This window comes from Falco rusticolus, chromosome 6, assembly GCF_015220075.1.
Source record: "Falco rusticolus isolate bFalRus1 chromosome 6, bFalRus1.pri, whole genome shotgun sequence".
Taxonomy (NCBI): Eukaryota; Metazoa; Chordata; class Aves; order Falconiformes; family Falconidae; genus Falco; species Falco rusticolus.
In genome coordinates, this window is record NC_051192.1 from 19,559,166 (window position 1) to 19,585,874 (window position 26,709).

The following is a 26,709-nucleotide window of genomic DNA, read 5'->3' on the forward strand; positions in this document are numbered from 1 at the left end:
ACACCCCCCTCGTGTCCCCTGCCTGTCCTTCCTGTATCCTTCCATCCCAACACTCCAGTCACAGGAGCCACCCCACCGTGTCTCTGTGATGCCGATAAGATCGTGGCCCTGCAGGTGTGCACATCTCTAACTCCTCTTGTTTATTGCCCACACTACGTGTGTTTGCACAGAGGCGTTTAAGGCTGGCCCTGATGAAGCTGGCTTACTGCCTGGAGCGGCTGCGATCCCCTTGTGCTGACCTTCAGGTGCTCTCCTGCTGTCCTGCCATCCCCTTCCAGGCTCTGGGCATCTCTTGCTGGCACTGGCATCAAACTGGTAGGAGTGGGATGGACTGAGGTTCTCCTCCCCCAGTAACATTAGTTTAAAGCCGCCTTCACCAGCTTGGCAAGCCTATGGTTGAAGATGCTCTTCCCTTTCTAACGTTAAATTTCTGAAGTTTAATTCCAAAATTTGATAGCATTTTTCCAAAATTGTGAACATCTGATATCACCACCAGAATCTAATTCCAGTCAGTTATTTAAGTAAATAGAAATTAGTCGTCTCGATGAAGTATGTGAGGCTAAAGTAAAATCTTACTTGACTTAATTTTCTTTTTGTCTTGTGAAAGTAATGTAAAATTCTGAAAGGTCTGTTGTGCTATTGGCACTGCAGTCAGCATTTCCAGAAACATAGCATTGCTCAGAGTGAGAATGTGATTGCTACAATTTCATCAAGTGTTTCATGTTGTGTGCAAATCATGAATTAATTCTTCATTTTTGAGAACAGAGATTCTCAGTTGGATTTAGACAGATGGACAACTCAGTTTTTATTTGGTTTCACTTTGCAGGTTTCTGACTGCTAACTTTGCAAATACACGGAGGTCACACATGTATATGTAATCTTCCACAAGGGCAGAGAAATGTGTTAAAAGAAGTAGAAACATGAACTGGCCACATATACATTACCTGCTGGAGTAGAACCCAAACTTTTAAGGTCTTTTTGGCTTGGTACGAACAATGCATTCAGATTTTTAAAGGAGCAATACAGCTTGTTTCTTAGAAAATAATGTTAAAGCAGGGGTCAAACTATCACATTAATTACCTGGAGGTCATTTTGAGAAAATTACTATCAAATGTGTTGAAAAAGGTTTTATATTCTCACAGAAATTATGATCTGCTGTTTCTATGGAAACTGCAACAGTAGTTCATAAAAGCTCTTTAATGGAGGTTTACAAAAGCTTAACATCCTGAAGTCTAGCAACATCCATGGAAAAAGCACACACTCACACACACATAAGGCTAATTTCATCTCTGCCACGAGTCTTTGATTTCAGCTAGAGTTACATCAGGCATGAATTGAGTCCCTAGCATTTCATAGTTTTATAAGATATAGGAATAAATATTATAAGATAATATTTGAATTGTAATCCTCAAGTCTTTCTCCTCTGTTGGACACATGCACACTGTCATACTGTCAACCTGATGAAACGGAGCAAATCTTGGAGGAATAGAACTATTTAAAAATGAACATTTTTTCAATCTGAAGAACATTCTGGCCTAGGATTTGATTTTTATATTTCCATATTCCATTAACTCTGCTTTTCTGGTGGGTTCAGTCTGGAGTGAGGCTGAACATTCTGCTCTTTTACACGCGCTTAACTTTAAGCATGTGAATAGTAATATTGACTTCAGTGCATAAAGATAAGAAAACGCTTAAGTGCTTTACTGGCTTAGAGCCAGATTGCTCAGCTCCCAGCAAAAGCATGCCCAATATCAATGATTCATAATAATGAAAAATAGAATTTGCATTTTCTTAGATAGTTTATTGATAACTTTTCCAAGATTAATATTCCTTTTATCTACCATGCACACACACAGTGTGTTTCTTCACTGAAATATTATTGTTAAAAATTTCCAAGAGATGTGATGGCCTGCAGTGCCCTCTCTTTTAGTTGAGAGGACTAATAAACATGAATCTTGCAAAAAGAGGAAGAATGTGGTATTTTAGTTCAAAGTGCAGTCAGAGTTATTACGATGCTTTTGGGAAGATTCAAAATTTTGCTGATATGCTGACAAACATGCCATATAAATCTTTAAAGCTTAGTAACTATCCCAGGAAAAAAAATGTGGGTGGAGTAATGGTGAAGAATAGGCCATTACGTTATTTAATGGAAGCCTTAGAAACACCCTTATAGCACTTGCCTGCAAATATTAGTTCTATATGAATTTTCTACTTTTTGCTAAGACTTTTTAACAGCTCCATTTGTTTAGGATAATGAACTACCTTATGGAATCGAACCACATACTATTTGCAGACTATAGAACTGTGAACATTTCCCTGTGTTTGTCTTTGCTAATGAACATGTAAGCAATTTGGGATAGAATTAATATTAGAAGTTTGCTCATTTGCATAAAAAGTGGATTTTCTTAATTTGCTAGATGGCTATCAGAAGAATAGGGAGAGAAAAGAATGGCTAAAATCTGTTTGCAGCATTAGCATAATTTTAAAAGGAATCCTCCAAGAATCCATCCTTGCTGCGTATCAGTTTGGTTTGGTGTGTACACTAGGGCTCCTTTTGGAGGAAACTCAACCAACTCATCATATTGGAAAATAAAATCTCACCTAGTGACTGAACTTCAGCCAGCTTCATGCATGTGTGCCGTCCGAGGATCAGAGTGAGTCCAGTCCATATAGCATCTTGTGCTGTATGTAATATACAGATAGGGGCTTGACCAACATCTGCTTAAGTGATTTGTTTCTGTGGGCCTGAATTACTTGCTCTTGTCAATGAAACCACTGGTTAGGTAACACGTAAAAAATTTCATTTGTGGCCTTTGTTGCTTGTAGCCTCCTGGTGGGACACCAGGTGCCCACCACGGCCGCGCTGTCCCTGCCCCTGCGCTGGGCCGGGGGCAGTGTAAGGGCAGGCTGGTGGGTCGGGATCAGGGCAGGGAGCGATCCCTCCCCGGGTACCGGCACGGGCAGCACGGGCTCCGCTGGGGGGAATTGACTGAACGTGTCACCAGTCAGCTCAGAGCGGGATAATGAGAAACAAACCCAAACCTGAAGACGCCCTCCCCCACCCCTCCCTCCTTCCCGTGCTTAACTTCACCCCCAGCTCTGTCTCCTTCCCCCGAGCAGCACAGGGGACCAGGAGTAGGGGCTGGGGTCGGTCCCCCACCCGCTGTCCCTGCGGCTCCTGCCCCCCGTGGGGAGGGTCCTCACCCCCTGCCCGGCCCCAGGGGGGTCCCCGCGGGGTCCCCAGCCCTGCCCCCCGCCCGGGCTCCTCTCCCCACGGGGCCACGGGCCCTGCCAGGAGCTGGCCCAGCGCCGCTGCCCGCGGGTCACAGCCCCCTGCGGGCAGCCCCTGCCCCGGGGGTCCTGCCCGGGCTGCGGGGGGGAGCTGCCCCCGGGGGCTCCACGGGCTGGGGGCACGGCCTGCCCGGCCGGGGGCTCCCCACGGGCTGGGGGAGCCTCTGCTGCGGCGCCTGGAGCCCCCCGGCCTCCCCCTGCCCTGGCCTGGGGGGCTGCAGGGCCGCGGCTCCCCCCTGTGCTCGCTCCTCTCTCCGGTCCCACCTGCAAAGGGGGTTTTTCCCCTTACCCCAGGGGCGCTCCCACCATCGCTGGTGGGTCAGCCCTTGGCTCCATCTTGGAGCCGGCCGGCATCGGCTCCATGGGACACGGGGGAAGCTTCCAGCAGCTTCTCACAGAAGCCACCCCTGTACCCCCCGCTGCCAAAACCTGGCCACGCACACCCATTACATAGCCACAGTTTGCACATAAAGTCAGAATTCTCAGAAGGTAAAGGTTTGCTAATAGCATGTGGGAACTATGTGAGTGCTGTTGACTGGAAGCATGTACTTGAAAATGTTAAATAATAATCTCAAAATTGTGTTCAGTTTGATTTCAGCTAGAAAGACAGTTAAAATAAAATGCAAAATATCACTGATTTCTGTATGTCATATATTAGCAAGTGTCAGTAAAAGTTGCATATATGTATATTAGTGAAGTTCCTGAGACGTTAACAGCACTTAAAGATGCCAGTTTACTTATGTGATGGGCTGCCGAAATGGTCACAGCTGGCTCTATAGCTCTTCAGCCGTTTCAGATGGTTAATGCTATTTGGAAATGATTTGAGAAACCAAATGATATAGGCATACGGTCAAAAGTAAGTTGAAATAGTATCATGCTTATTGTTTTTAATTTTAGAATAAAGTAGGATTAAATTGAAGTCCATAACTAAAACCCCACAGTTCTCAGTGAGGACAGCCATTTTAGTCATTGACTAAAGCTTTTTCCCCCCTCCATCTCACTAATTAAAACAATAGACACCACCCCATGTAAAAATAAATGAATTCCATATGTAATAATGATACGAAGTATTTTGGTTTGTTATGGAGACCCTGATTCTATTACAGCCTTTTCCTCTTGATGGTCCAAGACCAAAATAGATACACATGAGGATCAACAGAATTTAAATTTCCATTGCAGAGGTTCACTTTAAGGAACCTTTGCATGAGTCTGCATCTGTAGCCTCTCAGTCGCAAGACTTAACCGTAGGTAGGAGAAGTAGAAAATTAGTGTTCTGTCCTGTCTGCATCACAACCTAGGTTCTTTGTCAGTGTGTTATATTGCTGTACTGTTCCTAAAATACTTCAAAGGATGCCTATTAATCAAAGCCCGCCACAATTTGCCTTTGAAATAAGTAATTCTTAAAATTATCCAAAATATTTTCAGTGTCATATTTGAGATTGCATTAATATTGTAAAAATTAACTTGATCAATTATTTTTATGGAAGGAATGAAAATACTTGTAATAAGCATAAGTACAGAGTTAAGAAAAATAGATGTTTTTTCCCAAGGAAACTCAATTAAACATTGGTAGAGAATGTGTGATATTACTATTCTTTTAAATGCCTGATTTCTTAGAATTTCTTGTTGCTTAGGTACATTTGCTCTATAAGTAGAAAGAAAAGCAACGTAGTTTAAATCTTAGTAACCCGCTTCAAAATTTGGCTGTCCAACACACATATAATTTAATTCCTTGGAGCATTGCCGAGAATATTTATTTAATTAAATATCATCTGTTTCCTCATTAATATGTGGTTCTTCTTGGCTATTTTGTTGTTTCCTTTGTGCAGAAATCATCCAATAAATTTGCATCAGCCCTGATGTATTTTGTTCATTAGATGCTTGGGATGATGAGTCCCCAGGCAGACCTTAATTTGATTTACAGTGTACAAAGAATTGAACCTTTTTACAAATTAAAACCAAAATGAAACAAACCATAACAGCAACCTTCAATGAAGCTCGGAGAAGTACTGCCATTTGTTCTCTCCCTTTTGAAAAATAATGTAGAGAAACTGCAATGATGTCATAGCAAACTATTACTATAAAATTAATTCTAACACTATTTGTTTGTACTCAATTAAATAGTCCTTACTAAGGCAAGAATTTTTATCAGCTTAAACCTGAAACTTGTTTCTCTTCCTTCTGAGTTGTACTTGTTTAAAATCTTCCAAGTTACATTGTTGGGATGAGTTTTTCAGGGATGTAACGTAAGATACCAACACATGTGAATGAGTAAGTGCAAATTATGTATGCCAGTGGTAATTGGTAATAAAGTCCGCTGCTTCAGCTGTGACCTGAATTTGCCAATCTACATCCTAGTGGTCCCCCACCATTTAATTTCAGCTGGGCCCCTACCAGTTTATTATATATATAGATTAAAAAAAACCAATTGAGTATTGCCTGTATTAGTGTTTGAAAATGTCTTATACAAACTTTTGCTGTCTAACTTGTGCTAATACTCTGTTTTAAAAATCAAGCCCAGACAATACCTAAAAGCACACTTTATGTTGATGAGAAGTGAGGCAGGAGTGCTTGTTCAGGGAAAGCTGCATGTTCAGGGAAAGCTACATTTGCTTAAGAAAGCCAAATGAAATAACTGGTAAGGTTATTAGATTGTTGAGTACTATGAGCATGCACGACTTCATTGGGCTAAAACACACTCGTAGTGGATTTTGACAGTTTTTTGTTTAACTGAATTTGGCTGGAGAAAGCAATGAGTCTTATGCTTTAAATTCCAGATTGAGAAGTCCAAAGGAAGAGATGTTATACAGAACAAGACAGGATCTACATTCAAATTCCTATTTCAAAAGAGGGAGGCAACTGGAACTTTTTAATTAAATGATAGCAAAGATTATTATTTTAAACATGTGTAAAACATTCCTTTATTTTCTTAAAATTGTTTTGACAGGTGGCTGTATTGAAGTTACCTGGAATTTATAAAAATTTAATAGATACAGACAGTGGTACAGGAAAATACTCTTCTAGCAATGGAAGTCTAGTAGTGTTATAGGCATTGTGAGACAAATCTACTGTGAGCAATGGGCAAGCTTAATTATAAGCGTATTAACACTGCAGCTAACATGCTGAGTTTCTAATTGAAAAAACTCATGATCATTGTTTTCATATTTTGCTCGTAGTGAATGATTCTGATTTCTCAGAGTGATTTCTAATATTTTGCTACTTGATCCTAGTTTGAAGTTTGGTCAGCAAATACAGACCTTCATTTTGCAAAATATTACTCATGTGGTGCGCCTTTTCCTAGTAGATTATACGGTTGAATAAGATCTTGTGTGATTAATTTGCAGTGGTGTGCAATCTCAGTTCATGAGTGCGTTTCTGCAGAGGAAGTGCTGCTTAAGCATAAATATAGCAGGATCCTTGGTTTTCATGCTCAAATCTCAGCCTCGCTTTTGGCAGGAATGTGTTTTGAGACCAGCTCTGTCTAATGCAGGATGCCCACTTACACAGCAGTAGTAATGAGAGTGCTGACCCCCATGAGCCTGTTTGTTCTTCTGTGGCCGTCACCCAGCTGAGAACATATGCATTAACATGGGTTACACATAATAAAATAATGCAGGAGTATTACCTATTGTGACCATATTTCTCCATCCCTAATTACTGTCTTGAGATTTACAATGATATAAATGAGCTTGGCTTGAGTCTGTTGTATACATCAAGTATATGTGCTTTATAATGAAGTTCAGTTAGACTGGAGAAGTGACTTGGTTCCAGTTGATGTGTACGAGCCGAGGGTGTGCAGCGCGCTGATTTCCTTTTCTGAGTCATGTTTCTTGGAAGCCTTGCCCTCTACTTCTCAGGGCTTTTGTCGTACATGCTTCTGAAATATTGTCCCCAACTTAAAGTGTTAAACTGGGTATAATTTGCCTTTCCCAGTTTAGGAAGTTTGTGACAAATTTATGGGCTGAGTCCAAATCTTATGAATCTAACTTTAGCATATTTAGAGTTCACACAGACCCATGACTGTAACTACTATGTCTTCTTTACTTAAGTCACTTAATATTTTTTCCTTGTCAGGACCTAGCACTAATTCAAATTATATCTCTTTCCGTTGCTGATTAAATCATTAACATTTAATACTGATTTGAACATCAAAACCACTGATCAAGCACAAATATTAATGGCTCTATTTTGTAGCTTTTTCTCTGACCTTGGTTGTGAGCGCTGCGGACCTGTTACGCTCCACGAGTTCTCAGGGCACAAACTCTTTCTGGTACAGCACTTTTGCTGGTGAGCGTGAGGAAAGGTGGAAGGGATTTTTTTACCTACCTCCATTTGTTCCCCAAAGTGATTCCTTGCTGGTGGTAATGTGATTAATTTATGATAATGTGAGCCCTGTCCATCCCCCGTACACTCATTTACTTCGCGATCTGTCCACACTGTTCCCTCCTTGTTCATCAGTCCTAACTCTCTGCCTGTGGACTTCTCCCTGGCAGGGTGGATGGATACCATTTTGGTGGTGGTAAAAATTACACTGCTGGGTTTAACAGAGGAAAGATTGCGTGAATAAATGAATATAATATAATGGTCTGCTAATTAATCAGTCTAGATGACCTCGCGTTCCTTTTTATCCATCAACTTCATGAATCTTTCTATTCTGAACAGGACTTTTCATTCGTGGTCTTTCTTCTTGAGCTTGAATATTATGAAATTGGTGCTTTTAATGGTGTCTCTTTATTCTACTTTTCTTCAGTAAGCCCTCCCTCTTTCTAGTGGCTTTTTGTTGCTGGGAATATAAAATATGCCTGTGTACAGTGAACCTTAATAACCACAACATCACTATGAATATGTCACTCTTGTACCTTTTAGTGCAGGATGTCTCAGATACTTTAGGCATCTAAACCAGCATTAGGTATATTTAAGTACCTGAATATTCCCAAATGTGTCACAGGAGTAGAGTAACTTTCTTGCATTTTTTGTTTTGTTTTACTGTATTAAATACACATTTATAAATGTAGGCACCAATAGCGTGAGACCCTTGGTTCTTTGATCCCACAGCAGGGTGGGATCTTTGGCGGTGCTTTAATTTGACATCGAGCCACTGAGTGGCTTGCCCAGATTCTGAATTCACACTGAAGAAGAATTGTCTGCAGCAAATAATTTAACTTTGTGATTCTGGCCACTTATTATGTCTTCCATCTGGTAGTGTGTCTTTTCCAAGGTTATGTGACCATGCCTGGTCTCTTGGATAGGGCTGCTCTAGCTGAACAGAGTGAGTACAAGTTTACCCGTTGATCTCCATTTTCTCTTGCATGAGGAGAGCTTATTCAGCACTCCTCTGAATGTGCTAGAGGTGATAAACAAGCAATCAATTGACTTTAAAAAAACCAAACAACTGAACAGAAGGGAATCCAAAACACTTGGAGGCTTCTGAGAATGCCTTGAATTGCTTTTGAGCTACTCTTTTGGCTGACAGATGAAGTGATGGCCCTGAAGAAAGCTTCTTACAACCTTCGTAAGCCTGTGGTAATGGTGATGCAGGATTAGTGAAAAGGAGGGAAGAGAGATTAAGGGAGGAGGTATTTTTGAGAACAGTTCCCAAACCAAATACTGCCTGTCACATTCTATAATTTTTTAACAAGCCGACAGCCTATTCCAGATTTGGAAACCTCCCAGAATTTTAAAATAAATCAAGTCACCCTTCGCAATTTAAGTAGTACTTTGCCCCTTATCTTAGCTCTACTGTTTGTGGCATAGCGTAAGGGGAAGGTGGCATAATCTAGCTCTAAATTAAAATGGCTCGGCACTTTTCCAGTACCTACTTTTTCTTGCTACCATAAACTGTGTCAAGATCTTTTTTCCTCTCGGCTGACTGAATCAAAATGTCATTTTGTCTTTATTGATACTTTCTTATTAGTGTCTGAAAGTGCTGTGTTTGAAAGTGCTGCTTCCTTGGTCCAAATTTACAGTCAATACACAAAGTTTCTTCATCCTCACTTCTCCATGAGTATCTTTTCTTACATTTCCTTTATCTTTTCAGGTATTACTTTTAGTAATTTTTTTAAATTTCACTAAATTACTTTTAGTGAAATTCATATAAAATGTCTGGTGTGGCAGAGGAGGGAGGAGAGAAGAAGACTGGACTCATGTAACCTCTCTTCATGCTCCTCACTCCTATTTTTGTTCCTTTTTTTACTCCCCAGAAAGTTGTTGAACTGTGACATCTCAGAAGCTGTCAGTCAGACTGTCAGCCCTCCTCTTCTTCGAGTGCATTACAGGGGATTATGGTAACTCTTCAGTTCTGCCTTTGTAGCGCTCCCTTTGCTCTTTGCTGTCATGCCGCTGCAGTGGCGAAATAAATTACCGGTTAGTGTTATCGATAACTTACCTTTGTTCCTTCAGATCACTTCTTACAGAGTTCACTTGCTATGTCAGGCATTCCCTGGTGAGCTGCAGTCCAGAAACTTCCACTGTTAATTTTTCCTTAGGCAATTCCTGAGTAGCTCCACAAGAAACGAGACTTCCGTTGTTCTCGATGACGGGGCACCTAGTGTAAACAGTCCTGGCCTGAGTGAAGTTAAATGTAAAGTAATCCGCTGCTATGCTGCTGATCAAAGAGCCAAACTCTCCCTTTCACACTTCTATTGCTTTCTGTTTCTGATGATTTTCTCCAACTTGGGCATGAATTGTTACTTTGTCTGTTATGCAAATTTCTTTGCAAATCTGTTGGAACAGTATCTTTGTCCTTTTCAGCAGTTCCCTGTTGATTTCTCAGAAATGGCTTTTCATGGAAAGAAGTTTGTAAGAGGTTTGTTCGCAGGATGTGTCTTCTTTGGGAGTGTCATTTGGAAAGCACCTTTGGCCAAATTTGGCTCAAATTATGTCTGTGATTTTGTTTTTCACTTTTTGATTTCAACTGGCCTGTGCTTGCAGCTTTGAGGAAAAAAAAAAGCCTGAAGCAACAAACTGAGACAAAGAGCAGGAATGAATTTTTTTCCGCTTTCTCAAGGAAAAAAAATAAAAAGAAAAATAAGAAGAGAAAGTAATAGAAATAATTCCTCAGTCTTTCAGTCTTAAAGTCCCACTGGCTACCCATTGGCTCAACTGGGCAACATTCTGGATCCACGTGCCTTATATGCATACATTTTTATATAAAAATGTATATAGATGTATGAATATATACACACATATATTCTTATTTTTATATGTATGTTTTTGTATAAAGCAAAATGAAACTTGAAATCCTTTGAGAGTGTTTTGTAGGCATGAGTATTGCTATGTGATTACTTAATGTTTACAGTTTTGCAAAAAACTGCATCAGAACAACTTCTAATGTTTAGGCTGTATCCTGGGTCTTCTGTCAGTTATTTTAAACTACAGATGACAAAATATTTTCTCTTTCAAATAGTCTAGATCCACCTTTACTTTTGAAATAGAGGGTATACAAACAAATTTCCAGTTTGCTGTTCCGTCCTAGCTTTAGGATAAAAGGTGTCCAAGCTAAACTTATGGTACAGGCTGGTTCTGAAGTCAGTGCAGCTGGCTGCCAAAAGGCATTTCCAGATTTCATCATTAAATGGTTTGAAGTAGAGAAGGAGAATTCATCTGTATCGTTGCCTTTTTCTCTCCATCGCCTGCAACAAGAACTTTATGTTTTCATTAGAGAGGTTTTAAATAAGTCATTTAGATTAGATAAATATCACAGTTAAAATGTACAGATCTTGTTTTTCTACTATTCAATCACTTGATGATCTAGATTTTTTTTTTTTTTGGAGTCAAGAAACAAAACAATCCCTCATACTTACAACACTGGTATCTTAGCAGGTGTGAACTTTCTCTATGTGTAACTAAACCGAGTTTTGTTTCTGATCTTTGACACATAAGATAATATTTTAGTGATTCTCTGTAGTTTCAAAAAGCTGTACATTAAAAAGACTTTGTACACCACTTTCTGCATGAAATATTAAAAGGAGAATACATTAATTGCATTTTGATTCTCAGTTCACTGTCCAATAATTTTATGTAATTGTTTATTAGAGATTATTGTAGTCTCTACGACAATAATTAAAAGTTGAAAAGCAATAAGAAGAAGCAATCTTGTTGCATAACAACATAGCTGCTAGACTTTGCGTGTTTTCTTTTGCAGTTATTAACCAACAAAGATATTTTTCAGAATTGCATTACCAGCTAAACAATTTTAAAAGCTGCATTTAATAATATTGTAAAATAAAACTGTTTCCTATGGTTGGCTGAATAATGTAGTTTCCTCGAATAGTACAACCCTTAGCTAATTAACTGGGTGCTTTCATATCAGTAGCTGATTATTGCTTCTGGAAACAATCATTTAGCCACAAAGAGAGGAACAACACATCTTAATAAAGATTTTTCCTTACAGATCAGCTCATTAAAAATTTTCTAATGCGTGTCATCAGCAAGGCTGTAAAGTAGTATTGACTGATCCTGTAAACTTTCATGGGTTTATGTCTGTAAAATGGGGATGTAATGTTTACTTGGGAGTTCTTTCATAGCCTGATAAATAAATGAAACTGGGGAATATGTGCAGTGGCAAAGGTATTTAGGTAACTGCACTGTTTTTGGAAGCTGCACTTGATGTTTGCAGATCTTTGAAGGACAAGACAAGTTATGTATGACCACAGCCGTGACTCCAAACTTCCATCAATCGTAGTAGACAGAATTGTACTGTGTAAAAAACTAGTATTAGAAAGTTAGTTCTTCTCTGTTATTTATGTATTATTTAGCTACTTACAAACTATAAATCAAGAATGGGTAAGAAACAGTAGCAGGGAGCTGTGATCCTTCTCATACACAACAGATTAAGCACATGGCTCCTGCATGATCTGTGAGTTTGGTAGCACGTTAACCACATTAATTAAATTAATTGCCATTAAAATGGAAAAAAGTAAAATTATTTAAAATAATATTCACAAAAAAATTCAGTGTCTCACTTTGAAGAGGGTTACTTTGACAAAATTTAAACAAGCTTTGTAAAGAATCTTGAGATTATTTGATAAAAGTTTTTATAGGATGAAGATTTTGCTAGTTGAGGTAGCCAAATTTTCAAGAGATTTTTTTGATGAAAGGAATCTGTAAAATATTTTATTAATGATCAGCGCTACATACTGGTAATGGAAATACCCTATCTTTAATCACTATTTTGAATTTGCAATTGATTTAGGTTGTTAAAAAAGATGAGTATAGAGAGCACATTATTTGTATAACTTTTATTCTGATTTGAAGAGACAGAGTTTAATAAAATTAATATAAAATATTATTTTTACTTAAAGTAATGAACGAGCCTGAATAGAGGAATCAAATATAAAATTATCTGTATAATGAAAGACAGCCTTCACAGAATCACAGAATGGTTGGGGTTGGAGGGACCCCTGGGACCACCCAGCCCACCCTGCTCAAGCAGGCTCTCCTACAGCAGCTGCGCAGGATCGCGTCCAGGTGGGCTCTGGACGTCCCCAGAGGAGACTGCACAGCCTCTCTGGGCAGCCTGTCCCCGTGCTCCGGCACCCTCAAGGGAAAGAAGTTTTTCCTGCTCTCCCCACGGAGCTCCCTGTGCTGCAGTTTGTGCCCGTTGCCCCTTGTCCTGTCGCTGGGCACCGCTGACAAGAGCCCGGCCCCGGCCCCCTGACACTGGCCCTTAAGGTACCTGTGCGCATCGCTCAGGTCCCCTCTCAGCCTTCTCCTGCCCAGGCTGAACAGCCCCAGCTCCCGCAGCCTTTCCTCACCAGGGAGATGCTCCAGCCCCTCATCAGCTTGGTCACCTCCGCTGGCCCCTCCCCAGCAGTTCCCCGTTTCAAACCAGGCCACACAAATGAGGCCATATTGTTTCAAGCAGAAGTCTGCATTTGATATCTCTATGCATCTGTTTCAGTATTTGGTTGTCCATTTAATTGTGGACACTTCTCTAAAAGTTTTTATTATGCTGTTAGCCTAGTCAGCAAAACCATCTAAATCCTTTGGGAATGTTTTGTTGGCAGTCATGTAATTGTATTTCATTTATATGAACATCAGTGAGAGAAGAAATCAGTGAATCACAAGTGCTGGACATGCTGTGACATGCAGTCTTTAATAAAAAAGTTGGGGTTGAAAACTCTGAAGTTCATTACAGGGTTATTTTGTTTTGACACTTGGTGTTGCCTATACATTTTATTTGCACTGCACACTGACAGAGATGTCATCTCAATTATCTGCTAAGTTTTTTATTTTTTATTTTTATAAAGAGAAATCATATGTTAGAAACACAAACTTACTCAGGCTGGAAGGGACCTCAGGAGGTCTCAAGTCAAACCTCTGGCTCAAAGCAGCGTCACCACTGAACGCAGCCGAGTCGCTTATGACTTTGTCCAGTTGTGGTTTGCAGACTTCCAAGTAAAGCATTCCACAACCTCTCTGCAAACTGTTACAGTGCTTCATCATTCTCAGTAATAGAGTGATTCCAGCATCCAGTTGGAACGTCTTTTCTTTCAGTTTGTGACTCTTGTTTCTCCTGATATGCAGCTCAATAAAGAACTTGAGTTTCTCAGTCACCTTTTCTGCTGTTTTCCAGAGAGTCCAGTATGTTGGGAGGATACTGGCTACAACCTGTGCCAAGGTACCATGGGATGTGTTTCTGACTCTTCCTTTATAAGCACCCAGGAGTCACTAGGTGTTGTTCTGACCTGGTTCTGCAGCAGAGTAGCTGTGCAGACATCATATTTATATTGGTCTGGGTGAGAAAACAATCAGGATCAATGAAACTTCCAAAGCTATGTGTGTTTGACTCCCCAGAGTGACTCTCAGTCTTTGAGGGGGAGCGGAGCCTGCGACTTATACAGATGACACTGTGCCATTTGCTTCCAGTAGTCTCCCTTACGCTTGGATTGGTAATAAATTCAGGTCTCGTGTTCCTCTGTAACATCAGAGTGAACAGCTTTTATATTTAGCTGTGCAAGGAGATAAACCATTGAACTTGCAAACTTACTCTGCATTTGATTGTTTCAATTTTATATTATTTGAACATTTCTCAGTAAACATAGCAATGGGGCATGAGTTACAGCTGCAGCATTTTCTCCCATCACTTTCTGTTCTTTCATCAGCTTTGTGCTCTTCATTTATTGCCTCCCCTGAGTCATCAGTATTGGTCTAATGGACTGGAACAGCCTAAGGTGAATGGTAATTACTTATTGAGTTGCTGATAGCCCAGATGAGAATAGGACTTATTAGATCAGTAATAATGGAAATCTGTGTTTAATGCAGAAATTTTAGAGTCTAAAAGAAAGGTGTCTGAATGTCTCATGTTTTTTCTATGCAGGAAGTTAAAATATTGTCATAGAAAGGTTTAAAATTATGAGAATCATGTTGTCAAAAGAAGACATCTTGATAGGTAAGCATAGTAAAACCGCACTGATTGTGGTCTTTCCTAACAAAACAATTATATGAAAATGGTTTTGAAACCACGTTTTTAATATGGTCGGTTCCCTAGCAAGAGATGTATACAGCCTGCTTATGTCTAGCAAACAGGTAGAACCCTTAAAACGGTATGTATGATAAAACATCCTCAGAAACACTCTGTTCCATTCGCCCTTCGTCCACCCTGGGATGATCAGGGCTCAGCTCCAATGTGGTTTCAGAATTGCAGGTGTTCTGGGTTGAGAATGTGTTAAGTCTTTTGACCTGCCATTGTTAGGGTGGCTGAGTGCTTGGATGAGGACTTGTAAGGGAACAGAAACGTGTGTAAAGTGGCTCACTGATATTTTGCTTTTTTCTATTTTTTCTGTTCAGATGAATATGATGTTCCGTTTTTTCTTCCAACCTTTAACTTTGGTGTATTGTTCCCAGCATATACTTGGCTTCCTTTCATTATCCACTGAAGTAACTTTCTAATTCATCATCATGAAAAGTCCTTTATTAAAAGGTCTGCAGCTGCGCTGTTAAATAAAAGAACAATAACAATAATAATTTATATTAACTGACATGCCCAACTAGGAAAGCGGCGCTCCACTGAACAGGGTAACATAGAACATCTAAGGAGACATGACCCTTTGCTCAGAAAGATTGTAGACTGCTTTAAGAGTAGATAAAACAACTGTGTGTAGTAAAAAATAGGAAGGAAGGTTAGAAGGTTGAGAATAATTGCCATAATATCTATCATCTACAGATCTTCACAGCCTGATGTTTGCCCTGAAATTTTACCAGGTTTGCTACAATATTTGTTTCTCTAGTGAACCAGTTGTATAAACACAGTTGTAAACAAGACATCAGAACAAAGAGCATGAGAACCAAGAATAAATTAGGTATATCTTACATGATGGCTAAAAATATGAAGTATACATTTCTATATGCTGTGTTTTTCTCTAGAAAAAGAAAAAAGATTTTCAAGCCCTCCCAAGGAAAAGAGTAAGTCATGGTAAATAACTAAAATTAGAAACTCTGTTATCTCTTTAGATTCTTACATACATATTATTTTAAACTTATGAGGCATCTTGTAAATATCCCGCCAAATGAGAAGCCCCAGTGATTAGGAAGGCAGTTTATTGCTGCTGTGTGGTTTGGAGACTGTTTCTATGATCTTTACCTGAAATATGAAATAGCATTTTGAGCACTGGTGTCACGAAAAGCTCAGCTTAATTCTTCCTGAAAAAAAGAGCCTGTCATTTTCCTTAAGTTCCCATTTTTTATGATGCTCTTGAGCTATTCTAACAGTTAACAATAAATGCTTCTTAGAATCCCATGTTTTCAGTAAACAGTTTTTGAAATGCTTTTTCTTTAGATCAAATCTGAAAGAACCTTGAATTTGTGAGAGAAACTTTGCCTTCAAGTAAGCCAAGAGCAGACTCTTAATTTCTGTTGTGTTACCTGATCTTTTAAGATTCACTCTTTATCATATTTAAAATTCACCTTGGTGCTGGACAACCTGATAAATTCATGGCTGGACTTGTGTAATGTTGTTGGGAATCAGAGGGTTCTTTCCACTGTTATGACCATGAATATTTTTTAATGTCAAATAAGTCCCAGGGAATCGCGGCTCATTCTGGGATTCTTTGCCTTATTCCTTCCTCATCTTTCACACAGACTAATCCTTCAAGGCCAGTCATGCAGTGGTAGATACGAATTAATACCAAGATTCAGGTCTGCTGCATTGCTGGAATCTGCAAGGCAATATCAGATGTTGTACAACATCTGTGTGGAAATGTTGAATTAGCTGTATCACAGGTCTTGTTCAAATATCATGTCTTAATTTAAAAAATGTTTTTACATCCAGGCTACATTGAGTGCTTTCTGACTGTAATAGGTTAAAAGTGAGTATATTTTATCTAACTAAGCATATAGTGTTACAGTCTGTTATAGTTTGTGTTCGAAGAACTGTCTGGAATTGCCACATTATTTTCTTGTCTTTTCTTTTTTTTTTTTTTTTTTTTTTAAAATAACGCTTCCAATAATCCTAGCCAGAAACTGAGTAGCTAACTTGATTGTCTTCTCTCCCTTTTGAGCTCTCAGATCAGGCCACATTTGATACTTGAAGGCCGTGCATTGCCTACTTTGGTGGGTGGTTATTGCCTATATTTATAAACATTGCGGCTTTTCTTGTTTTTTCTTTTTTTTCTTTTTCTTCTTTTTTTTCTTTTTTTTTCCTTTGGGGAGGTTGCATAGCAAAGCATTTCCGTTTACATTAACCGCTGCCATAACTTCCTTTCAAGCCAAGAAATCTGAGCTGCCTGTGGGTAGATAAGTTTGTGTAGTTATAGCCTATACAGTAAGATCTAAACAATACGCTGTAAATCAATGCCTTATTTTCAAAATTACAGAGTTAATCATATTTCTGTCAGGAATTTGCAACTGAGATTAATTACGGAAGTTTAATTATACAGTCATACATGAATGTAGATATATGAATATATGCAGGGTAGTTAATTTGAATTTGCAAGATTGCCTTATTTGTACTTTCATTACTCAATACTTCTGTCCTTGTTAGATATTAGTCATTGACCCTTTTTCCATTAGTTCACATGTTGTTGACAATCATTGAAATAAGAACTGTAGTGCTTAACTATGATTTTTACCCATTTCAGGTTTCTTTACTGTTGACTGTGATGCTGATTGTGTTGTTAGGACAGGTAGCTTAGACCCTGGGAGGTGCATATTCAGTTTCCTTCTCTGCTGCTGGCTTCTTTTGGAGCCAGGGGTATGTCAGGTAGCTCCTAATTCTGCCCTTCTAAAGGTCTGTGAGAATAAATTCATTAAAAACTAAGAAGTATGAGATGTTATGAAGGCTTTCAAAATAAAGTGAAATGTATTGGCAGGGTGCATTTTAAATTCTGCTTCTTGAATACCTGCTTATGTGATTTTTAAAGTTCAATCAACTGAACGTTTGTAGATAGCAAATATAGAAGTGAACATCATCAAAGCAAATAAATTTCAAAATGTGGATGATTTTCATTAGAAAATGCTTTTATATTATTGCCAATAAGTATTCATCCAACTCTTCACTGGAAGTATTAACATAAAGTTTTCGTTTCACTTTGGGGAAGGCAGTGAAATTGAAAAAATAGAATGGTATATACATATTACGTGTTATAAAAATTAAAGATACCTGTGCATTCTTTAACCCATCCACTTGACCATCCTCTTTCTGGATGAACCACTTCAGAGATCCTAATCCCACAGAGGTCACTATTGACCTCATAATTGTTTATTACCTTAGATTAGCCTACCTGGTAAATCACGATCTATATATATATATTTTAATGTTCTACACATAACTTAGATTTCCAATTTTCAAACACCGAATAAAGTTCAGCAATAACCTTAATAAAGACAGCAGTTATGTTTTCATTATTCCCTTACTGCTTGTTAAATTTGGTCTAGAGTGTTTTATGAATCTAGAGCAATAAACATTATCTTACTTGAGAGGTATTATAAAGTGTTGAGAAAAACATAATTAATTATTTTTATTGGAAATGTTCAAGGTTTTAATGTGAGAATGTCAGAGAAACTTAATTACAGGTTTTTTTCACTGAATAACTTGGTATTTTGGAGCTCTGATAATGTCACTTAGAGTCTTTCATCTATGGGCGTTACCCATGCATCTTCAATAGTCAGTAGCAGACAAAAATTGCTACCTGAATTTTGGCAGCATCTCAACTGTATTCCATCTACATTTGTACAAAGACAAAGATTACTTCTCTTTCCAAGCATAGCTTTAAATTAAAAATAACACAAAACTAGGAACCATAACTTCCAGTCTCAACTCTTTCTGCAAAGTGCTCGATGTAAAATTTTGCACATGCCTTCATTTGTGTCAGGTTGTAGCTTCTTAGAAAGCTACTTCAACCTCGTCAAATTACTGTGGCAGTCTTAAACAGCAGTTCCCAACTTTCTCCAGTACATGAATCTGAAAAACCTTCACAACCTTTTAAGCCTTCAGGCAACATCTATACTCATAAACTGTGGAGAGCCAAGGTCCATTCATTGGCTTTGGGCCACTGGGGTGGATTGGCCACTTTCATGTATTAAACTCTTTTTATCTTCTAAAACATCCCAGGCACACCCAGACGGCCTGCCAGGAATGACCTTGACCTTCTCTGATGGCTGCATCTCACTGGGAATTGCTTAGGAGAGTGCTAGAGAACCACCATGAAACCATGCCAAAGACACGGTATAGAGCTTTCTGGTCCAGCCCGTGTGCCTCTGCCACTATTGGTTTATTATTACCAAGCAAAGCCTGAAGAGGTAATAATCTCATGTCAGTTCAGACTGTCCAGGTACATTCGTGAAAATGCATGGAGCAGGGGATTCAGCTGGTATTTGGGTCGGCACTCAGGAGAAAAGCCCAAGCCCAGCGTGGTCACAGAGTCTGAGTAACTGGCACAGATTTGTAGGTGACCAAGAGACAGGTTCTTCAGGCTGTGTGATTAAAGGTACACCAGCTCTTCTAAAATCTATTTATTTTTCTTGAATACTAGTTGCAATAATGCTCAGGAGTCAGATTTTTGAAAGATCTTACAATATTAAGTGCTGAGCTCTTATGAAAATCTGCCATCAGTTCAGCGGGAGCTATTGAATGATTTTGAAAAACTGTCCTTGATTATGTAGTACCATAAGCTGCAGCTGGTCATAATACATGCAGCAAGAAAAAAACAGTGCAAAATTGGAGTCACATTTGCAACACTATTTCAGCAATGTAAAGATAAAAATACTGTAGGACTGTTGTAGTTTTCTGCAAACTACGCATTATAAACTCAGGATACTTGGTGTTATATTTACTTCTGGTAAATCAAGATACATTAAAGTACTAAAACCATGATTATGTTTTGTCATTTTATGAAGGGAAAAATGTTTAAATGAAATCACAAACATTAGCATGTATTACTCATAAAATTGTGTAAGTAGTGGCTGGCAAAGTTAGACAGCAGGATTTCTCAGCAGTTCTATTTTATTTCACGGTTTAACTGAGGAAGGAAGGCTGTAGGCAGCCATTGAAGTAGAAGATACACAAACATGGGGCTTTTCAGAAGCAATGAGAGCTAAGCAAACTCCTCCAGGAAGGAAGGGATGCAATACAGGCAATGTTCCCATATCCCTCATTCATTACAACCTGTAAAATCGTTAAATGTAAGAGAGTTGTAAAGGAATGATAGTAGTTCAATGAGCTGTATGTCATACCATAACCATGTAGCACAAACCTACCCTGAGCTATGGGTGAGAGCTCAAGGTGGTGTATATGTAGCAGTTAAAGCAATAATGGATAAACTAATTACACCCCAGTTTATTGAATTACAATGTGAGCTCAATATGTCAGTTAATTTCAGTGTATAGAAGATCTGAAGATTAAAATTCTGTTCTTAAGATTGTTCAGAGTGAAAGAAGTCTGGAAAGAATGCTAAATTTCTAAAAGATGCGCTTTATTAATTAGAGCTTTATTTGTTAATAAAAAGAGGAGGACATGTTTAGAAAATTGATTTTGTAGGCAAAGGAATGTGTTGTGTATTTGAGTAATGTATACTTTGTATTTCTTGGTTGGAAGAAAGGTTCAATTCCTGTTACATAAGGGAAGTGGATTCACTGTGAATCATGGAATTGCGTCTGCTAATAGAATAAATATTGGGGTGCAACTAACACTGCCATAATAACACGGTCGGCCCTTAGTGGGCTTGACATGTTTGGGTTTTTCTTCATGGGAGTGACATTCTTTAGAAATATGGGACTCCCTGAAAATTATATTGAAATTAGGTTCTACAGTGGAGATGACAAATCACTTCTTTGCAAATAGTAAAACATGTTAGATTCATTTGGCAAAGATTGAGGTGTCACAGTATAGGTGTTGCTGCCTGAGCTGGTCACCAGTGGCTGGGTGACGGTCACAGGGAGACAAATGTCCTCAAGGGATGAGTCAAATATTTTAAGTGACTGCTTTAGGATGAGAGGAATCATGTTAGAATTACCAGCCTATATCATGACATGCTTTATTTATTTATATCTCTTGCTATAATGGGTTAAAATGTTCATTTTGATGATTTTCAAAATAAATAGTACCTTTCAGCTGAAATTTGTTGTGATTTGTAGGATTATTCATAGAAACTAACTTCAGCATAGAGAAGCTAACTGTAGCATAAAGGAGCTGAAGTCTCCCATGCTGCTTCTTCCACAGTCAATGGAGTGACAGAGAGTGGGAGAGAACCTCATTCAGAAGGCAGTTCAAAGCTGTATACCTAATTTTAGGATGTCTGAATTGCTCTCTGCTCATCATACAGAAAAATTTAGAGCATTTAACCTTGGGGAATATATTACTTACGCCTGCCAAAATAGCCATCAGATGCAGCTTCTTTCTTACCAAAGGGAGAAATCCTTTCTTGGCATACCTTAGACATGAGGTTGAATTTACCAAGCCTGTCTCAGATCTGCTGGGCATTGGCAGGGAGCAGACTGGGTGTGCTCCCACTTCCCATGCTGGCAGGGTGCTCTGAGCAGCCCACATCCCCCCAGGCACAGCCAGTATCTTCCCCTCTTGAATTCATCTTTTTCTTTGAGTATTTCAAGGAGCAACCTGTTCCTCTGGTGCTGTGAGATATTTAATATTAGCTTAGGTTACTGATAATTAAATGTAGGTGAACAAGCTCTGCTAAAACTTTTCTACAACTCTAGTGATGTATTTAACGTGTATAATAGCCTTTCTAATCAAGCACTCTTTTTTTCTGTAGCTTTGTCAGTTGACAGCCATCCTCATCCACTCTGCCTCCTTCCTTCACAGCTCTGCTACAGCACCTGCAACATGACCCCTGCTATTCTGTCTCTGGATTTCCTCTAAGCTTTCAGTACCAATTATACCTAATTTTTCTAGATTTGGTAGTTGTTTAATGGTGCATACGATGCTCGCAAAGGCCAGGTAAAGTCTGCCAAACATGCTACTAAACACGTTTTCACTCTTTAAAGCTGCTGCCTTCACTGTACAGATGGTATTTTAGTAAAGTTTGGTAGATAACTGCTTATTAGCAAAGCTTTTGAGAACAAGTGAAGGCCACAGTTAGTCCGTCTACTTCAGGTTCCCAAATTAGGCGATGCAGTACCTTTAAAGGAGATGCTTTAGACCAGGCAGATGATTGAGGACCCCAAAAGGAGGCACTTTGCTCTTTCCATTACCTGAAAGGGAGTCTCATCATCTCTGTCAAAGCGATTCAGTACTATAAATGCAGATATTCTCAATGAGAGGCTTTACAAATCACTACCAGAATGCAGGTTTTTCCAGGTAAAGAAATCCAGGTAACTCCTAACTGCACACATATAGTCAATGAAAGTCTTACCTACCGTGAATAAAACATCTGGTGTGTTGAGGGTGATCTCACCACTCAGAGACAGACTTTTTGTGGCACTCTCTTGTCCTTCTCCTGGCTTCATCTCCCTCAAAAGTCAATGCTGGACAGCCTACATGTAGGATAATTCTTCTGAGCCTCTTGGGGTTGATTTCAGAAGTGAATAAAGCCTGGTCAGTACAGCAGAATCAAATCCACTTTGCTTCCTTTCCTTACAACTGATCCACTTTCTCCGAGCACAGTCCTGCTCAGCAGATCTCTAATGACAATCACTCGACAAACAAGTTTCTTTGTACAAGTATCTGACAAAGGGCTTCATATTAGATGCTCTTACCTAATGCTTCTTGAAGATGTAAAGTCCACTTTTTAGCCTGAGTGTAGCTTTGCGATGACACTCCTGTGAGTGGTTGAAGACATTTTAAAAATGAAACTTCAGTCTCTAAGAGACCAGGTTTCAAAGCAGAGTTGCTTAAAGATGCAGTAAACTCAAGTCACGATGCCGTGTAGACGTCAAGCAAGGCTGCAGCAAAGGTACGAACAGTTCAGCGTGTATCCCGGTCACCCTGTGAGAACTGTGTGCCGTAAGCTTTAGGTTTTCTGAACAGCCAAATGCTTCTTAATTCATTTCAGATCCTCTGGCATCTCATCCTAAGTCACTTACGTGCTTTGGAAGGTACAGAATGTGAACTGGAAGTTTACTGTGAAGCATCTATTCATGTTGGATTCTTTAACTGTGGATATGATTTCATAGCGGTCAGTGGCTAGTTTGGTGCTTGATGGTCACTAGCTTCAGTAAAGAAACATAGTTTGACCCTAGAATCCTGGATTAATTTATTTACCTTAAGATAAAAGTAAAAAAAAAAAAAAGATTCTTAAGTGTGAAATATTTTATGATGTATTTCTAGTCACTAAGAAATGGGGTATCTGCCTTAAACTGCAGCAGCTGTTCAAGATGAATATGTAGCAAATTTTTATAGTTGCTGTAACTACTGCCTCTTTCGTTTTTAAAAAGTCTTTTAGAATCCCTTCACCGTCCACTCCAGATACAATGAAAGAAGCAGTTTCACGATGTCGTTTCACTAAAGAGAACAAGCACTTTGAGTAAACTGAAGCTTTAAGTGAGATGCCTTAAGCCTTTTAAGGAGATAGTTAATTGATGACTGTGCTGCTTGTGGTGGATTGACCCTGGCTGAAGGCCACCACGGCCGCGCTGTCCCTGCCCCTGAGCTGGGCCGGGGGCAGTGTAAGGGCAGGCTGGTGGGTCGGGATCAGGGCAGGGAGCGATCCCTCCCCGGGTACCGGCACGGGCAGCACGGGCTCCGCTGGGGGGAATTGACTGAACGTGTCACCAGTCAGCTCAGAGCGGGATAATGAGAAACAAACCCAAACCTGAAGACGCCCTCCCCCACCCCTCCCTCCTTCCCGGGCTTAACTTCACCCCCAGCTCTGTCTCCTTCCCCCGAGCAGCACAGGGGACCAGGAGTAGGGGCTGGGGTCGGTCCCCCACCCGCTGTCCCTGCGGCTCCTGCCCCCCGTGGGGAGGGTCCTCACCCCCTGCCCGGCCCCAGGGGGGTCCCCGCGGGGTCCCCAGCCCTGCCCCCGCCCGGGCTCCTCTCCCCACGGGGCCACGGGCCCTGCCAGGAGCTGGCCCAGCGCCGCTGCCCGCGGGTCACAGCCCCCTGCGGGCAGCCCCTGCCCCGGGGGTCCTGCCCGGGCTGCGGGGGGGAGCTGCCCCCGGGGGCTGCACGGGCTGGGGGCACGGCCTGCCCGGCCGGGGGCTCCCCACGGGCTGGGGGAGCCTCTGCTGCGGCGCCTGGAGCCCCCCGGCCTCCCCCTGCCCTGGCCTGGGGGGCTGCAGGGCCGCGGCTCCCCCCTGTGCTCGCTCCTCTCTCCGGTCCCACCTGCAAAGGGGGTTTTTCCCCTTACCCCAGGGGCGCTCCCACCATCGCTGGTGGGTCAGCCCTTGGCTCCATCTTGGAGCCGGCCGGCATCGGCTCCATGGGACACGGGGGAAGCTTCCAGCAGCTTCTCACAGAAGCCACCCCTGTACCCCCCGCTGCCAAAACCTGGCCACGCACACCCAGCACAGAGGTTTGTAACACTGTTCACATCTTTATTTTTGCCATTGGATGATGAGCTTCTTCAACTATTAAAGTCACAAATCCCTTTTTTTTGAAAAAGAAAAGCCACTTGGCCTAACCTTGGCGCTCTCTCATCCCGCCCTTTCTGTGCCGACAGGGGTGTATGACCAGGAAAAGGCTGACGTTCACCCGGAGCAGATTGCAAGGGGAGCCCTGGGCCCGTCAGGCTCGGCTGAGCGTTGGGTCTGGTCATTTATCACTGTCAGTGGGCGGCGGGGAGAGGCACTGGACCATTCCTGCTCATCTGCTGACTGACAGCTGACTGGAGCCTCATGCAACCTCCAGGCAGATAATCTGCCATCGAGGGGGAGTGTGTGCGAGGGAGATACTCTATCACAGGCTGCATGCTGCTTCTTGCTCAAAGCTACTGACATCTTCACAAGGCAAAAAGAAATGTCAGTTGTGCTTTAAGGGGCTGCGGTGTATTGTAATGCTTCGCTAAAACGGTGCTGTACCTCATTTCCATGGTTTCGTGTAGATCCGTTTTTAAAAACAGATTAATGGCGTGGTGGAGACGTGCAGTCAGGCACAGAAATGATAATGCGATGGCAGTGTTCAGATGAGAAAAAACGCTGTTTGTTTCACCTATCAATTTAATTCGCAGGACTGCAGATATGCTGCAAAGCGGCGTAATTGTTCAAAAATATCAAAACCCACCCTGCCAACTATAGGCCTCTGAGTAAGCCTACATATTTAAGCAGTGGTAAAACTATCTTGTGAGGGAAATCTGAAATTAAAGCAAGAAAAATCTAGTAAGTAAGGATTGATACTATTCCTGCAGTGTTTTGTGCCAGAAATGCTTCCTGTAGGTGCTAATTTAGAGCAGTGCTCTGCAAGATAGGCTCCTGAACGGGTGTGAGGAGATCCTCTTCTCAAAAATCCGCACTCTACCACCTAATGAAAATTTCTGTGTCTTTAATTTTGTCAAGCTTAAACTCGAGGTTTTATTGGCTTTAATTTGCTATTATTTTTATTAACAGTATCTATTTTTGCTATTCATTACAAATCATATGCATTAACTTAACTGGGGAACATTTTAATTGAGCACTGCTGGAGATTTTCCAATAAATTAACATTACATACTTTTAACAGATGTCTGAATTAGACATTGTTATTAGACATTGTAATTAATAGAAGTATTACTCAAATTAAAATCTCAGGGCCTTCGAAAAATTAAATTGCAGGTGACTGAGTGATGTTAACTCATTAATAGAGTGACTGTTGAAGTGCCTCCGTTGGGTTCTATTAGGCCAATAAACACCGTTTCCCAAGTAGCTGGAGAGGGAGTTGGACAAACTCTTCGCTATAGGGGACTGGGAATCAAGGCATGTTTTACCAGAGATGTTGTGCAGTCCTTTAACCTGTCATTGTGTTATTGGTGTGATATACATAAGAATACCTTTCTGGGATGGTTGTTGTAAAGTTTTAGTATGTTGGTTAGATTTTTTGTGGGTATGAAAATGACAATAGGCCTGGTTGTTCACTGGCTTGGATCTTCAAAGTTATTTTTTCCGTTTTTCATGGAGAACGAATAGAAAGCTGGTATAAACCAGGACATTTGTGCAAGGAAGAATCAATCCCCCTAAAGGTACAAAGTATCAATGAGTTGATGGAGAAAAGTATGAGTGGCTCTTCTTTGGTATTGCTTCTCTAAGTGAACAAAAACAGACAGTTGGAATTAATTTGATATCTAATACAGATACCTTTATCTGAGCGAACCACTGTAGAATCCTTCATACTAATTGGGGAAAAAGTCACCTGTAGGTTAAGATTCATCTCTTCTGTATGTGAATGCCTAAAAGCAAATGAACTGCTTAATACTACATATATATTCCCATCAGTCCAGGTGCTTTGGGTGAGAGGAACCTTTCCTGAGTCAAGCTTTTTTCCATATTGTATTTCAGAAAAAACAAAGAAGTTGCATGTAGACTGATCTTATCAGCTTGAACAGCATGTTTTAGTGCACTATTAAAATATTGTAATATTAGTCATAGAAGTCTGCAGTGGAAAGGCAGTGTTTCTCTGTGGGTCCCTCCACAGGAAAAAAAAGTTGTGAGTTATATCTCTGTGTACGTAATTAAAGACTTGAAAAGCCACTGCTCTACTATTTATCTCCAAATTCATGGCCAGCCATGAATTTCAAAGGGATTTTCCCACTTTGAACATGTATGTGAATGTACAGCAAAAATTATCTTGAGTCTAATTTTGAGAAGCTATGAACATAAAAAATCAATAATAGCTCGTCAGTGTTAAGATACCCAGTATCAATTGGCACAAGGCTTAACTGCTCTCATGCTGAGCCCTCAGAAACTGAGCATCCTAAATCAAAAGTCACATTTAGAAGGCTATTTATGTAAATATTAATGTGTAAAAGGAAATGATAAAAAAGTAACCTTCTTAAAAGCAAGTTGGGGGATTTTATCATTAGGTCTGTGCTGTTTACTGTACCTAGCTTTTCTTTG

The 26,709-nt window shown here is 40.3% G+C and overlaps 1 protein-coding gene across 2 annotated transcripts in view; it reads left to right on the forward strand.

The window, feature by feature from the left end:
* Positions 1 to 26,709, forward strand: part of MSRA (methionine sulfoxide reductase A) — a 293,366-nt gene that overhangs the window by 77,832 nt on the left and 188,825 nt on the right. The window lies entirely within an intron of this gene.